Here is a 17,924-nt window from a genome sequence, read left to right on the forward strand (position 1 = left end):
AGAGGAGCAGTAACTTGGAAAAGTTTTAAACAAGAGACCGTAGCTGATTTAACGTGCGAATCAGAGTACATAGCAGCAAGGGAAGCAGCGAATGAGGTGATATGGCTAAAGAACTTCATCGGAGACCTTGGAGTTTACCAGATGTAAAGGAGCCTATGGAGATTTTCTGTGACAACGAGAGTGTGGTCGCCTTAACCAAGGAACTGAGGGATCATGGTGGGAACATCGACATAAAATATCACTTCATAAGATATCAAGTAGAAGAAGGACTCCTCGTAGTAAAGAGGGTATAGTCATAGGAGAACCCAGCAGATCCCCTTACGAAGAGACTGACTAGGATTAAGCTCTTACAACATGCTAGGAGTATTAGGCTGAAGGACGATATTAATTTTAATGATTAGATAGTGTTTAGAAACTTGTAATAGATAAAATGTAATTGACATTTGATAATTAAATAAAATGTGTTTTATTTTTTAGTAAAGTTACTATCTTATGTCAATCGTTTACTATTGTTTCATTTTTTGCATGTTTTGACTTCCAGAATGATAAGATTATTCAAACCATCCACAGTCGATCATACTTTTAAAGTAGGCTATGAGATTAGACTGTCATGAATTGGCTTGTAGATTGTCTAAGTGTTTAGACATAGAAAAGGTTTGCTGCAACATTCATGAGTGTTCTCGAAATAAGATTTGAGTATTAGATTAAACCCACGCTCATATGAATCGTTTCATGGAATTTATCACGGGTGATTGTGAGACGATAATATCGTATAGTCTTCAAACCAAGATATATGAGTTGTTGATTACGAGTTGGTTGTACATGGATAGTGCGAAAACGCATCAGTAACTTGATGTTATAAAACGTGTTGTTGTGTATGACTTAACAAGTAATTAGTACAAGCATATAAGTCGAATTTTATATGTTCCTTTTATCCTAAGAGGACTAAAAGCGATATCTTGAGTCCCTCGATGATTTTGTTTTGACTTATGTGCCGGCCCCGGTCAGGACTCAATTGATGTGTTCAATTAAGTTCTATGTCAAACAAATCAGAAATCGGGAAACAAACTGCTAGACAATAAGTATGACTATGTTCCATGTATTTGTCCGCATGATATCTTGAAGAACAGAGGATTATATGATTCATTATCTTAAAGCACGCGTCAGAGATCGACAATGGCTTTTGAGAACTATGATTGCTAATCGGATTTTGAAGTCGTGCTTTCATTTATAGTTATTAGACTTATCCAAGAGGGAGACAGTTGGATTAGATGTCTAAGCTCATAACTATAATTGGTATGTACTTGACCTGATAGTAGCATGGTCCATTATGGGTTGCATTCTCCAAAGCAATTTGATAGGATGAATTTTGAGAAAGTGGTTATTTGTGATTTATTAATATATTATAAGTATAATATATTAATTGAGGAATCATATTAGTTAATTGGTATTGATCAAGAATTAATTTGGATTTAATTTAGTAATGAAAAGAGACTGATTAAATTTACAGGGACTGATTAAAAGTTGATGAATATAAGAAGAAATAATAAAAATTCCATTCACTCAATATCTATTTATCTTAAAGGGACACAATATAAGAAAAAAGAATAAAATGTTTTCTCACTCAAAAAGTAAAACACACACCTTACATACACTCTTGGTTGCACTAAATTTTTTTTATATATATTTTTTGATCTTATATAATACAAGATAATGACGAATGTTAACAAAAATTAAATATAATTATACTGTTGTCTAATTTACGAACAAATAATACCAACTTTATGCATAAGTCAATAGAAACTTAAGAGAATGAAAATAGTTTAAAGAAATTAAATAAATAGTAAATGAATAAAATAAAAATGTTAAATGTTAAATAGTAAATGAATAAATTAAAATGCTAAATGTTAAAGGTATATAATCTAACCTTTATATAAATAAAAGCGGTTCAAATGAAAATTCATATAGTACTTGAACATAATTGAGAATCTCAGGAACCTGTCATATCTCCTTGCCTTTATAAGCGAGCTAGATATCAAACATTAAACAGAATCCACTGGCTTTGCTCTATAGCCTCGGTATGCTTCTCCTCTCAGTTTTGTTGTTTGTTTCTATTTCCGTATTCGTATTCCTTTACAGGAGAAGGTCCCATCCTGCTACAAATTGGCCCGTTTTTGGGATGACCCCCCATCTCATTCTGAATGCTTATCGAGTCCATGATTTCGCCACTGATCTTCTCAAACAGAACCATGGTACTTTCATGTTTGAAGGTCTTCGGTTTGGCAATATGGATATGCTTGTCACCTCGGACCCCACCAATATTCACTACATGTTGAGCAAGAACTTCCCAAACTATCCTAAGGGGCCAGAATTCCATAAGATTTTTGATATCCTTGGAGATGGGATCTTTAACTCAGATCACGAGGTATGGGAAATCCAAAGGAAAACAACCATGTCTCTACTCAAACACCCAGACTTCAACTCTCACCTGGAAAAAAATATCAGGAACAAGATCGAGAAAGGGCTTCTCCCTCTCCTGGATTTGGTCTCCCATAATCAGCAAGCCATTGATTTGCAGGAAATATTTCAGAGGTTTACTTTTGACGCTATCTGTGCATTACTTTTAGATTATGATCCTGAAACCCTGTCCGTCCATTTACCATATAATGCGTGCGAGAAGGCCTTCACTGATGCCGAAGAAGCTCTTCTGTGGAGGCATGTGTTGCCGGAAAGAGTTTGGAAGTTGCAACAGAGATTCGGGATGGGCAAGGAGAAGAAGTTGACCGAAGCTTGTAAGGTTTTTGATGAATTTATTTATAAATGCTTGTCACGGAAAGAAGAAGAGTTTGGTAATGATGGAAGAGTAGAGAAGGAGGAGACGACCGGGTTGTTAAAATCTTTGATGACAAGTTTCCAAGGACAAACTGGGATTTCAGGGGACTCGAGAAGGTTTTTAAAAGATACGATACTGAATCTGATGATTGCAGGGAGAGACACCACAAGCACAGTTCTTTCATGGTTTTTCTATCTCCTTGCCCAAAATCCTAGCATAGAGAGCAAGATCCGAACGGAGATTGAGAACCAAGTTGGTAGTTCAGATTGGAAATATTGTTTGGGTGTAAAAGAGTTGAAGAGTCTTGTTTATCTTCACGGAGGTTTATGTGAAGCATTACGGCTGTATCCCCCTGTTGCTTTGGAGCACAAGTCGCCATATGAGGCAGACGTCCTTCCAAGCGGACATGCAGTGAATGAGAACAGCAAGATTATTCTGTCGTTCTACTCCATGGGAAGAATGGAATGGCTATGGGGGAAGGACTGCATGGAATTTAAGCCGGAGAGATGGTTTTCAGGAGGAAAAGGAGGGATAAAATACGTACCATCTTATAAGTTTACAGCGTTTCATGCGGGGCCACGGACATGCTTGGGTAAGGAAATGGGTTTTATTCAGATGAAAATGGTGGCGATAGCAATCATTTATAATTACCATGTCGAGGTGGTCGAAGGTCATAAGGTTTGTCCAAGCGATTCCATTATACTCCAGATGAAACATGGTTTGAAGGTCAGGCTCAGCCCTAATAATTAGGCAGATCAGGGCTTGAAGATTGAATTACAAAACAAATTAAGGGAAGTAACTTTCATGAATTATTTTACTTTTTTTTTTTTTGGCAAAAGTGATGTGGGATGTAGATATAGTGTATATGTACAAGCATGTATGTTTAAAAAAATAATTTGATGGTTAATAACTAAATTATGAGTGATCATATTTGTAGCTTGGATACATGTGAAATGAATATAGGGTAATGTAAATGATCCCTTAAGTTATTTTATATGGGCATAAAATCAATTTTTTGGATTTAAATGTCATTTTAGAAAAAACGGGGTACCCCTTGCCTTGTCATCAAATTCACAGATGTTCTGCCTCCTTTTATATGACACTATCTCCACTTCCTCATATCATAATCCATGACATCCGAATCAAATCCTAAATCACATTTGGTTGTGCAGAATCCTTTCTTCCCTTTCAAATGACAAAAAAACAGCAGATTTGATAAGTCTGTATAAACCTTTTGGACAGCCATTACAATGGACGTCGGAAGTGTAGGGTTCCAAATTGATTTTGCAAACAGACAAAGAAAGGATCAAACTCCAAATCGTAAGGATGGTGGTACTTGCAGCGGCTGTGGTAGTGTCGGAGAAATTGATGTCGACAACAGTTGTCAATTCCAATGACAGCAATGCCGATAGGAGAACAATCATATTAAGTTGGGATTGTGTTTTTATGATGTCATGATCAGATACAGGGTTTGATTTGATTGGTTTAGATGGTGCATACTTGCCAAAAAATTTTGGAAAAAAAAAGGAAAGGCTGGTGAGATGCTTAGAATTATCGAAATGGGCATGCACAATCCATTGATATATGATATAGTGAATGAACGTAGTGAAATTAGAAATTTTGAAGACCCACTCCAAAGGTTTTATAAGAAGAAATTGTGAATTCAAACTTGTTCCCCTAGGTTTAGAGAAGTTCATCCGTTATACCTATAATTAACCACTATAATAACCACTATAGCGGTTAGTGTCACTTCACCACCATTAAACCTATGAGATACTCACCACTAACCATTCAATTCCACATCATTTTTTTATTATTTTTAATTCAAAAGTATAATAAGATTACATCTTTTGAAAATTAAAATAAAATTGAATTTTTTTAACTAGTTTTTCATTAATTATGAAAATAAAAATACAACTTCAAATTACATTAGTTAATTAACCTAGAATAAAAAAACATTACATTAACTTAAATAACCTAAAATAAAATAACATTCGTTCATGTTGACTTGGTATAATTGATCTGCGACATCTTCTCGAAGATTGAAACACGTTTCGCTGTTATGAATATCAACAACTCGTTATAAAAATTCATTCGTTCCGGGTATGAAGTCTTCAAGCGGGATGACAACGTCGTCCGGATCATACGTGCAAATCGCTCGACCTTGATCTTCAATGATCATATTATGCATTATAATACATGCTAGGACCATTTTTTAATTCTTTCCTTATCCCAAAGTCGTGTAACGCATTTCACTACATGTCACGTCTGCTTGAGGACTCCAAATGCCCTCTCGATATCCTTCCTCACTGATTCTTGTCTCTTTGTGAACAACTTTGTCTTTTCACTTCGAGGAACTGAATATGTCTTCATAAGTGTAGAATAATCCGAGTATATCCCATCACAAAGGTATTAACCGTATTTATACGAATGTCCGTTCACCGTGAACGTCATATCAGGTGCTTTGTCGGTCCAAAAATCGTTGAAAAGTGGAGATTGGCCAAGAACGGTAATGTCGTTGTTAGACCCCGCGACTCTAGAAAACAAATGCCTATATCCACAAATCCTGAGATGGGACAGCTTTTAGGATTATACGTGGTTCACCTATATCTCCTCGAGTGAATTGACCACGCCATACATTTGGATATTTTCCCAAGCCACACGCGTACAATCTAGACTGCCAAGCATTCTCGGAAATCCATGCCTCTCTTCATGAGCCAAATATAATCTCTCGGTATCACGCAGAGTAGGTTTACGCAAATATTCTTGATGAAAAGCTGTGACATCCCCAAATTTCTCGGCCAGAAAAGACCAATTTAGTTTATGCTTTTAAAATAAAATCAGAGTAATCTTCCAAAAGGTGTTGCGGAATTTCTTCCCAAAACAAAATATAATAAAAATTTATCAAAGCATTTCTTAAAGAAATGTATTTTCATTATATAACAAAACCTCGGGATGTCAAGTTCCGATACAGACCAAAAGCATAAACAGTACATCCTAAGCCTTACAACAGTTATTTACAACTATTGGCCTATAACCCAAAAATCCCTCTTCATCATCCAAACTATGCTCTAGGTCCACTACCTGTAATATAAAAAGCTGAGTGGGTCAGGCTTGGGAGCCTGGTGAGCATATAGGGTTTTCAACCCACAAATAATAAATTTATTAATTTCATCAACCAACAATAACCATGATTACCCGTTCCCGTTATCCTCACGTTACGTCCCTAAACACCTATCACAAGGGACCTAGCCTAAGGATCATCATCGGGATGGACACAACTGCTAAGGGGATTCATCATCCATACATGTTCTTAAGGAAACCATGAGGGGGATGGAGTACACCAGCGAACATATAGTTCACCAACACCTACAGGTTGCGAGCCTGCTGGCGTTCCACTGGACTGTCTAGAAAGCTCCGTGCTCGTCATCTATACTCCGCTAGATGACAACAACAACAACAACAACATCGGGGCTTCCGGGGATGTTGGAATAGCTTAAAAATGTATTTAGGGGTAAAAAGTGTGAAATTTCCAAACTAAACCGGGAGGTCTCGGACCTCCCTTTATATAGGCGAGGCTTCGGACCGAAGGGGGAAGGGACACGCAGCTCAACGAGGGCGAGGGGGAGGGGCACGCGTTGGGTTAGGATTGGACCTGCGCTTCGGATGACTCACTTGCTCGGACACGGGGCAGCTCGCAAGGGAAGGGCGACGTGGTTCGCTTCGGTTTTCCGGAGGAAAAGGAGGGATAAAATATGTACCATCTTATAAGTTTACAGCGTTTCATGCGAGGCCACGAACATGCTTGGGTAAGGAAATGGGTTTTATTCAGATGAAAATGGTGGCGATAGCAATCATTTGTTATTACCATGTCGAGGTGGTCGAAGGTCATAAGGTTTGTCCAAGCGATTCCATTATACTCCAGATGAAACATGGTTTGAAGGTCAGGCTCAGCCCTAATAATTAGGCAGATCAGGGCTTGAAGATTGAATTACAAAACAAATTAAGGGAAGTAACTTTCTTGAATTATTTTACTTTTTTTTTTTGGCAAAATTGATGTGGGATGTAGATATAGTGTATATGTACAAGCATGTATGATTAAAAAAATAATTTGATGGTTAATAACTAAATTATGAGTGATCATATTTGTAGCATGGATACACGTGAAATGAATATAGGGTAATGTAAACGATCCCTTAAATTATTTTATATGGGCATAAAATCAATTTTTTGGATTTAAATGTCATTTTAGAAAAAATGGGGTACCCCTTGCCTTGTCATCAAATTCACAGATGTTCTGCCTCCTTTAATATGACACTATCTCCACTTCCTCATATCATAATCCATGACATCCGAATCAAATCCTAAATCACATTTGGTTGTGCAGAATCCTTTCTTCCCTTTCAAATGAAAAAAAACAGCAAATTTGATGAGTCTGTATAAACCTTTTGGACAGCCATAACAATGGACGTCGGAAGTTTACGGTTCCAAATTGATTTCGCAAACAGACAAAGAAGGGATCAAACTCCAAATCGTAAGGATGGTGGTACTTGCAGCGGCTGTGGTGGTGTCGGAGAAATTGATGTCGATAACAGTGGCCAATTCCAATGACAGCAATGCCGACAGGAGACCAATCATATTAAGTTGGGATTGTGTTTTTATGATGTCATGATCAGATACATGGTTTGATTTGATTGGTTTAGATGGTGTATACTTGCCAATATTTTTGGAAAAAAAAAAAGGAAAGGCTGGTGTGATTCTTAGAATTATCGAAATAGGCATGCACAATCCATTGATATATGATATAGTGATTGAATGTAGCAGTGAAATTAGAAATTTTGAAGACCCACTCCAAAGGTTTTATATGAAGAAATTGTGAATTCAAACTTGTTCCCCTAGGTTTAGAGAAGTTCATCTGTTATACCAACAATTAACCACTATAGTAACCACTATAGCGGTGAGTGTCACGTCACCACCATTAAACCTATGAGATACCCACCACTAACCATTCAATTGCACATCATTTTTTTTATTATTTTTAATTCAAAAGTATAATAAGATTACATCTTTTGAAAATAAAAAAAAAATTGAATTTTTTTAACTAGTTTTACATTAAATATAAAAATAAAAATACAACTTCAAATTACATTACTTAATTAATCTAGGATAAAAAACATTACATTAACTTAAATAACCTATGAAAAAAAAACTAACATTTGTTCATGTTGACTTGGTATAATTGATCTGCGACATCTTCTCGAAGATTGAAACACGTTTCGCTGTTATGAATTTCAACAACTCGTGATAAAAATTCATTCGTTCCGGGTATGAAGTCTTCAAGAGGGATGACGACGTTGTCCGGATCATACGTGCAAATCGCTCGACCTTGATCTTCAATGATCATATTATGCATTATAATACATTTTAGGACCATTTTTTTAATTATTTCCTTATTCCAAAGTCGTGTAACGTATTTCACTACATGTCACGTCTGCTTGAGGACTCCAAATGCCCTCTCGATATCCTTCATCGCTGATTTATGTCTCTTTGTGAACAACTTTGCCTTTTCACTTCGAGGAAGCGAATATGTCTTCATAAGTGTAGAATAATCTGAGTATATCCCATCACAAAGGTATTAACCGTATTTGTACGAATGTCCGTTCACCGTGAACATCATATCAGGTGCTTTGTCGGTCCAAAGATCGTTGCAAAGTGGAGACTGGCCAAGAACGGTAATGTCGTTGTTAGACCCCGCGACTCTAGAAAATGAATGCCTATATCCACAAATCCTGAGATGGGACAGCTTTTAGGATTATACTTGGTTCACCTATATCTCCTCGAGTGAATTGACCACGCTATGTATTTGGACATTTTCCCAAGCCACATGCGTACAATCTAGACTGCCAAGCATTCTTGGAAATCCATGCCTCTCTTCATGAGCCAAATATAATCTCTCTGTGTCACGTAGAGTAGGTTTACGCAAATATTCTTGATGAAAAACTGTGACATCCCCAAATTTCTCGGCTAGAAAAGACCAATTTAGTTTATGCTTTTAAAATAAAATCAGAGTAATCTTCCAAAAGGTGTTGCGGAATTTGTTCCCAAAACAAAATATAATAAAAATTTATCAAAGCATTTCTTAAAGAAATGTATTTTCATTATATAACAAAACATCGGGATGTCATGTTCCGATACAGACCAAAAGCATAAACACTACATCATAAGCCTTACAACAGTTATTTACAACTACTGGCCTATAATCCAAAAATCCCTCTTCATCATCAAAACTATGCTCTGGGTCCACTACCTGTAATAAAAAAAGCTAAGTGGGTCAGCCTTGGGAGCCTGGTGAGCATATAGGGTTTTCAACCCACAAATAATAAATTTATTAATTTCATCAACCAACAAAAACCCTGATTACTCGTTCCTGTTATCCTCACTTTACGTCCCTAAACACCTATCACAAGGGACCTAGCCTAAGGATCATCATCAGGATGGACACTAATGCAAAGGGGATTCCTCAGCCATACATGTCCTTAAGGCAACCATGAGGGGGACGGAGTACACCAGCGAACATATAGTTCACCAACACCTACAGGTTGTGAGCCTGCTAGCGTTCCACTGGACTGTCTAGAAAGGTCCCTGATCGTCATCTATACTCCGCTAGATGACAACAACAACAACAACAACAACATCGAGGCCTCTCATCATTTAACACACATCAACTATTTCATCTACCCATGTTTTACCCAACATATTTGTAGATAAAAATACATATACAGTTTAAAACTTGTATAAAACATCTATTCAACACCCATCTCAAATAAACAAACAATATAATTACACATAGCACGTATTTTACAGAAAATATTTCATATCTATGTGTAAGATGAAAATGACTACACACTCACTTGATTTAACGATAATCGGGCAGCACTTCGTTTCTTAAAACGAATGTTTCCGATGAAACCGGGAGCTTTAATGAAAATCGGGCCTTGCGAAGGTTGATCTTCAAACCAAAAAGATAAATTTCTCGGGGTCTTCGGACACTTCGGGACGTTCTTCGGGTGTTAGGTAATCCCAGGGCTTCGGGGGATGTTGGAATAGCTTAAAAATGGATTTAGGGGTAAAAAGTGTGAAATATCCAAACTAAACCAGGAGGGTTCGCACGTCCTTTTATATAGGCGAGGCTTCGGACCAACGGGGGAAGGGACATGCGGCTCAGCGAGAGCGAGGGGGAGGGGTATGCGTTTGCTTCGGATTGGACCTGCGCTTCGGATGACTCACCTGCTTGGACACGGGGCAGCTCGCAAGGGAAGGGCGACGTGACTCGCTTCGGTCATACCACGGACCAGACACGCGTCTCGCCTGCGAAGCTTGTACGTGGCCGAGTCCGAGCCTAGTATGCGAAGCTTCTCTTATTTTGTGCCCCAAACTTCAAAAATTCATAACTTTCGCATACGAGCTCTGTTTTCGACGTTCTTTATATGCACACGTAGGCAAGATTATACTCTACAACTTTCATTTAGACTCCGTTGCCTAATTTTGAATTTATTTTTAATATTATTATTTTTAACAGACCGGGACAGGAAAATCCGTTAAAAATTCATAACTTCTTCATCCGACGTTCGTTTTTGTCTGTCTTTTTACCGTTGTACTACTATTGACAAGACATTCGATTCTCATTTAGGTTGTGTCTGCTAAAAATCACTCAATCTAAAATTCGAGTTTTTAACTGTCTACTGCTAAACTGAAACTTAGAAAAATCATAACTTCCTCATACGAAGTCAGATTTGGGCATTCTTTTTATGCACGCTCTCGGTTTAACGAACACTACGACTTTCGTTTAGATTGCTAAGGCTAAAAAGCACTTTATCGTAAATTCACTTTTTATGTCACACGGCGTCATGCCGGTTCTATCGCGAAACTTCGACATGTCATAACTTCTTCGTTATAACTCGGATTTCAGTATTCTTTATATCTCCGGAATCCTTATTTCAACCACTACAAATTTCTTCATAGATATCAGGTTTGTCTAACACTTATTTTTGATACTTATTTTTATCCTTAATTCATTAAATTATAATAATTAAGCATAAAACACATAATAATCAATAATACATATTATTATTTCAAAACAACTTACAAAGGTTGGCCTAGACTAATACATCATCATTAGTGCCTAGCCTAGAAACACGGGCGTTACAATTCTCTCCCCCTTAGGATGATTCCGTCCCCGGAATCATACATCATCAAGTAAATGCGGATAGCGACTCATCATGTCACTCTCCGTTTCCCAGGTGAGATTTGGCCCATTCGTATGTTTCCATCGCACAAGCACTAAATCGACCATCTTGCGTCGCAACTTCTTTGTCTTACGGTCAACGATTACTTCTGGTTCTTCGATTAACCTCTTGCTTTCATCCAACCTTAATTCAGAAATTGGAATTATGTCGGGAACATCTCCCTTGAACTTCATCAAATAACACACATGGAAAGTGTTATGAATACCATGTAGTTCTTCTGGTAATTCTAGCTTGTAATCTTGGTTCCCAATCCTCTGAAGAACTTTAAACGGTCCAATAAACCTTGGACTCAACTTTCCCCTCTTACCAAATCTTATAAGTCCCTTCCACAGCGAGACTTTAAGTAAAACCTAATCTCCAACTTCGAATGTTATCGGTTGTCTTTCTTGTCAGCATAGCTCTTTTGACAATGTTGAGCTGCTAACATCCTTTCCCTAATCACTTTTAGCTTTTCAGCAGTTTGATGAACTATCTCGGGTCCCATAAAATGCTTTTCCCCAGCTTTAAGCCAACATGACGGCGTTCGACACTTTTGTCCCTACAAAGCTTGATAAGGTGCCATCTTGATGCTCGAGTGAAAAATATTATTGTAGGAAAATTCTACTAGAGGTAAATGTTCATCCTAGTTACCTTGGAATTCCAGGGTACATGCTCGTAGCATATCCTCCAATTTTTGAATCGTTCGTTCGCTCTGGCCATCGGTTTGCGGATGGTAAGCTGTACTTAGACACAATTTCGTACCCAATTCCTCTTGTAGACTTTTCTATAACCTCGACGTGAAACGACTATCACGATATGATACAATCGTTAAAGGAACACCGTGAAGTCTCACTATCTCCTTCACGTAGGCATTTGCAAGTTTATCCATAGACCATTTTTCATTGGCTGCTATGAAATGAGCGCTTTTAGTAATCGATCGACGACCACCCAAATCATGTCGTGACCGCTCTTTGTTCTCGGTAGTTTAGTCACAAAATCCATGGTGATATATTCCCATTTACCCATTGGTATAGGTAAAGGTTCTAAACTCCCATACGGTTTCTGATGTTGTGCCTTAACCCTTGCACATGTCACACACTCGGCCACATACGTTGCAACATCGAGCTTCATCGTCGGCCACCAGTAGTAGGGTTTCAGATACCTATACATTTCCATGCTGCCGGGATGAATCGAGTACATGGTCTTGTGAGCTTCTTCCATCAGAAGATCTCTTACTCCTCCCGTCTTAGGTACCCAAATCCTATCTTGGAATACCTATAGTCATTGACCGTTTGTATTGAACACTAACGTTTTGCCCAAACGTTCTTCCTTTCGGTCATTTTTCTCTGAAGCTTCCTCCTGAGCTTTCTTTGTGACAACCCGAAATTTCTATCTTGTAAAGTCAATCAATTCAATCAAAAGTCAGACTTGTTTCTGTTACCTTTTAGCCTTGTTAAGGGTCTGTTTGAGACTTTCTAAGCCTAATACACTCAAGGATTGGGTGTTAGGAAGTGTTAGCTTGAGACCATTGAGTTGCAATCGAGCCGGAAACACCATCAAAAGGAGTTCACGACCACATCTAGGTTCACGTTCGTGAACCCATCCTTGGCTGTTAACAACTCTTATATATATAAAGGTGGCTCATTTTTCTTCACTTCTTCAAACTCTAGTCGTGAACATCACTTCTCTCTCAACTATCTTCAACCGTGAACACTTCTAAAGGCTTCCAAAACGTAAGTATCTCATCCATCTTCTTGTTGTCCCTTAGAAACACTTGATACCACCCTTGATTACAACACCTCTTTGCAAGATTCTTCAAGAGTTCATGGCCGTGAACCCTTCATAGGGTCGTGAACCCTTCTTAGATGCAAACTTGGGCCGTGAACCCTCCATCTTTGGCCGTAATCCCTTCATAAGATCAAGCTTGGGCCATGAACACATCATGTTTTCTTAGGTCGTGAACCCTCCCAAGGCCGTGAACTCCTAGAGTTTGGCCGTGAAAACCTTTCATCCAATCATTTGTGATTCTAACACTTCATTAAAAGATTTTCCTAGTTACTACTGTTATTTCCCTTACATGTTAGTTGTTATATACACTAATTGTATACATATATGTGTTATTTTATGCTTAATAGGATCCGTTTGTGCTCAAGACTTCACTTGGCATACTTACCATCCTAGATCGATCTTTATTTCGAATCACTCACTACAGGTGAGTTCATACCCCTACAACTACACTTTTAAACGCTTTCAAATGCTTTTTAGGGGGGGGGGGGAATACAAGTAGAGCACAATGAAATTGTGTTAACCATTTACATGTGAAACAACATCCAAAAGGATTTCTTATACTCAAAACTTGTTAAAACTCTTTTAAAGCTTTTATAAACTTCTTTTATATCAAATCATATCCGTCTATCTGTTTACGTATAAGTATGATTTAACAGACTTAGGACTATTGCTAGATACCTTGACTCCTGTTCCTTGTTTGGTTGTGGGCTCGGGGTAGGATTACTAGTCCGAATGTCGGTTAAATCATAGTTATACTTATTAAGTACATATATGAATATTAAACCCATTTTTAAGGATTATACTTAACTTAATTACTTATGTGAGTAATTGAGTCTTTTCTGCAAATCAGTAATAGTCAAACAATCATACTAGTAAACTATAATAGGTATAGTTTAGAGGATTACTACTTACTACTTCTAGAATAGTGAAACTTACATGAATCAGTACTTACATGAATCAGTTCTTACATGAGTCAGTTCATACATGAGTCAGTTCATACATGAGTCAGTTTATACATACTATAACTAGAACAGAAAGGAACATACATACTATAACTTGAACAGAAAGGAACATACATACTATAACAGGAACAGAGAAAAACATATATATTCTATAACAAGAACTAGATAACAATAATGTGAAACTACTACTTCACGGCATAGCAATATACTTGTTATGATCTAAAAGAACTAGCGTTTTGTAACCAGAGTTTCCTGGAGGGAGAACGGGCATTGTGTGTATAGATCTATATGGGACTGACAATCCCACATCCTAACTGTTAGCTACAGTCCGACAGACAAGCCAAGGGGTGACAAATGTCACATTTGTTTCGACGCGAACAGGTAGTCGTGTTAAATACTAGTCAATCAGCATGGTTATAACCACATCACATTTTAACCTTAGTTAACAATTTGGTTTTAAGGTAGTTAGTGGTATAATAGTTATTTTATACAACACTACTGTACACTTTCATTTTTCCATTACATTCATGCAGTGATAATCTCACTTTGAGAAATGCAAACTATTTTCTAGTAAAAGATAGTCATAAAATTGGAAAAACATACACTTTTACAAGAAAACAAACATACAAACCAGTTGAGTCTTGGTAGAAGACTACTTTTCATTTTAGTAGAAAATATAGGATTTTCTAGGAAGTATACAAACATTTACATCAAAACACTTACAAACATTTTCATGAAATGTCACACCCCCGGCCGAGGCGGCGGAACACGCCGGGTTGTGCGACTAAGTTCATGGATCACAGGCAAATTGAATATATAGCACAAGTACAACAATAAATAAAATAGCATTCATGTTCCATCTTGATATTTGAATACAAGGTTTTTTACAAATAATAATAATAATAATACATGAATTGCCTCAACAAATAGGCATTTAATACAACAGTAAGTAAACTAGGTCACCTGTAATCCAATCTGTCTTGAATGCTTGTTTAGTGTTTTCCTGAGAATACATGTAGTTTTGAAAGTCAACACAAAGGTTGGTGAGTGTCACAGGTTTTCTGCTAACGCAGTAATACTTTTAATAAGTCTAAAAAGTATTATCTTTGTATGTATAACAATCGTTGAAAATAGTATTTGCAAAGAGTCTTTAAAAGCAAAGAATGTATTTTGATATGAGTAAATTCATGCTTTTAACATGTACTTGTAATAACTCATTGAAAGTCAAAATGAATGCTTTGTATAAGTAACTTCCATACTTAAACTGTGTTTGTAATGAATCTTTGAAAGCCAAAACGTTGTGTTCCATAAGTAATTTCCATACATAAAATGTACTTGTAATAACTTCTTAAAAGTCAAAATGAATGCTTTTTATAAGTAATTTCCATACTTAAAAATATATTTGTAATGACTTCTTAAAAGTCCAAATGAATGCTTTGTATAAGTAATTTTGATACTTAAAAATGTACTTGAAAGCAACCAAACCTATGGTTGTAGTAAGAGAGAGAGAGAGAGAGAGAGAGAGAGAGAGAGATTCGTGTTAATGTTTTTAGTGAGTTCTATAATCGAGCTATGGACGAAAAGTACCCCTCCCTACGACGCTTCATTGGACGTCGTAGTAACAATCATAGACACATATCACCTGCTACGATTGATCAGTCGATGGTTGTAGCTAGCAACCGCAGGTGGGGTTGTCGACCCCATACAGATCTATACATATGTACCTCGCTCCGAAGATTAACGATTATAGCAGTGTGGGGCAGGCTAAGTAATTAAACTCGGCTAATGAATAGTAGCGTCTCACTCAAAAACCATTAACGAAAAGTTGTGAATAACTCTCAGCCCTAACTTAATTAAATTAAGTGCCAAGCATAATGAATTTCGTAGTATAGCATTCGTAAAAGCCGAGTAGGGTTGTCGTATTTATAAATGTATAAATTACTCGCTTTTATAGAGAAATGTAGTTCAATATAATGGTCTTTTATAAGTGTGTAAAGCCCCATGCATAAAAGTATTCATGTATAAAAGTCTTTGAAACTTTTAAATACTTTAAACTTGTATATGTGTGTAAAGCCTTATGCATAAAAGTATTCATGTATAGAAGTCTTAAAACTTTGGAATACTTTAAATTGGTAGTATGCATATCATATAAGACTAAAAATGAATGTTTCAAATTAATGAACATATGTACATGTATAAACTTTATTCATATAAACATATAAATATACATGTATAGTAATATCTTGAACCATTGAAATACTACACAATTTCATAACTTACTTGTTATAATATAAAATTCATAAAACTTTGTATCATGTAGTATTTGTTGTGTGAAATGGTTATTTCACGATAAAATAACCATAATACGTATACGAAAATTTATACTAATTTGTTCGTAACAATATAGTAAATTGTTAAACAATAATATTTTTATAAACTAGGTTTTTCGCATAAAAAGGTAATTGGTTTGTATAAACAAAATATATCGACACATATATTACATAGTGGTGGTGGTCGATCTCGTAAAAATTGGTTTATAAACTAGTATTTGTTGAGCAGTCAAATGGACAACCAATCAGTAAAAATTACATAGTGGTGGTGGTCGATCGAATACTCACAGTGGCAGTGAGTGGTGGCCGGTCGAGGTTCGATAGCAACGACAACAAGCGGAGACAGCGGCGGAGTGTGGCTCTGTGACAGCAGCAGACAGAGGAGGGGCGGACGTCCGCTGCTTCTCGGTCGGCTGCTAGGTGCGAGCGAGAAGGTTCGATCGGCGACGAGAGAGGTGTCTCCGGGTCTTGACGAGACGATGAAAGAACGGGATGGGGGTAGCGCAGCAGCGATGGTCGATGGGGTCGTGAAGAAGCAGCGAATTCTTCTTCGTCTATTCCGGCTGCGAGGTGTGAGGTCCGGACATTGCAAGCAGGTGGGGATTCGGTGGTGAAGGCCGAAATGAGAGAGGGCAGGTGCGATGGGGGTGTGCGGGGTTTCTGTTTGCTCAACAATCACAGGTTTCCTTTCATCTCTCTTCTTTTTACTTTGACTGTAAATCCATGGGGTTTAGTCAATAGATTTAGGTTAAGATGAGTGTTTGCTGATTGATTCTTGACAGTGGAAAAAACAAGGGGCACAATCGGGGCTGCTGTGGTCAAAAGATGGATCGATGGTGGCTAACAGGTACTCCTCTTGATTTATTTGTTTATCATTTTTGTGTGTGTGTGTTGATGAACACTGATGAAGGGAAAGATGATTTGGGTTTATTGTTTTACAGAAATCAATGGGTGAAAAGGATTGATTGGGTTTGGTATGTTCATCTTGAACAGAAGGAGTAAGGGGGTTGACTGGAAGCATATGGCGAACAGGGGATGTTTGGCTCGTGGCCTTCCATGGAAGGAGGAGTGTGAGCTGTTACAGGTGAGAAAAACGTGGGAAGAAAGGAAGATAGTGGAGTGCAAGAATTGGTTTCCTTTTTGAGTGTGCAGAAGTTGGAGCACAAACTTGCATGTGTGATCATATGAGTAATGAGTCAGAGTATTAACTTGTGGGAGTAGCACGTGGGGGTATGAGTGTGTAGGATATATATTTTTGTTTATCAGATGACTAGGTTCTAACCCGTGGAAACCACGGTCCGTATATTTAAAATTTTTTTAAAACATAAATAAATAATAAATATAAATAAACCAAGATATTGTTGATTGTAAATAATTATAAATTAATTTGTTAAGCAAAATAAATAGAATAATGTTATTAGGATATGATTTTGTATTTTTAAAATTTGAATTGAATTTGATTTGTTACCAAAAAAAGGAAATAATAAAAATCATAGAAAAATGCCACGTGTCAAAAATACATTCTAAAAAACTGACATGTGTCATTTTTAGGTTTCATTTATTTGAAGAGGTAGATTTGTTTATACAGATTGTATACATTTTAATTGTACGGTATAGTGTTTGAGTCTTGATTTGGATAAGGAAGAGTGTAAGCAACTTGAGGCATACCAACAGATTTTCTTTGTGTGGAATTTTATATATGCATGGTTCAGTAATTGTTATTTAT

At 37.0% G+C, this 17,924-nt stretch overlaps 1 long non-coding RNA gene and 1 pseudogene across 1 annotated transcript; both read left to right on the plus strand.

Moving 5' to 3' along the window:
* The first annotated feature begins 1,963 nt into the window (after positions 1-1,963).
* LOC145123624 (alkane hydroxylase MAH1 pseudogene) lies at positions 1,964-3,748 on the plus strand (annotated as a pseudogene).
* A 12,705-nt stretch (positions 3,749-16,453) lies between these two features.
* Positions 16,454-17,457, plus strand: LOC145126039 (uncharacterized). Its single transcript, XR_013716279.1, has 3 exons — positions 16,454-16,879; positions 16,981-17,045; positions 17,140-17,457. It is a non-coding gene; the product is annotated as an uncharacterized LOC145126039 (long non-coding RNA).
* Positions 17,458-17,924: the final 467 nt, after the last annotated feature.

The sequence above is a fragment of the Lactuca virosa genome, chromosome 7 (assembly GCF_052849685.1).
Source record: "Lactuca virosa cultivar CGN04683 chromosome 7, Lactuca_virosa_CGN04683_v6, whole genome shotgun sequence".
Taxonomy (NCBI): Eukaryota; Viridiplantae; Streptophyta; class Magnoliopsida; order Asterales; family Asteraceae; genus Lactuca; species Lactuca virosa.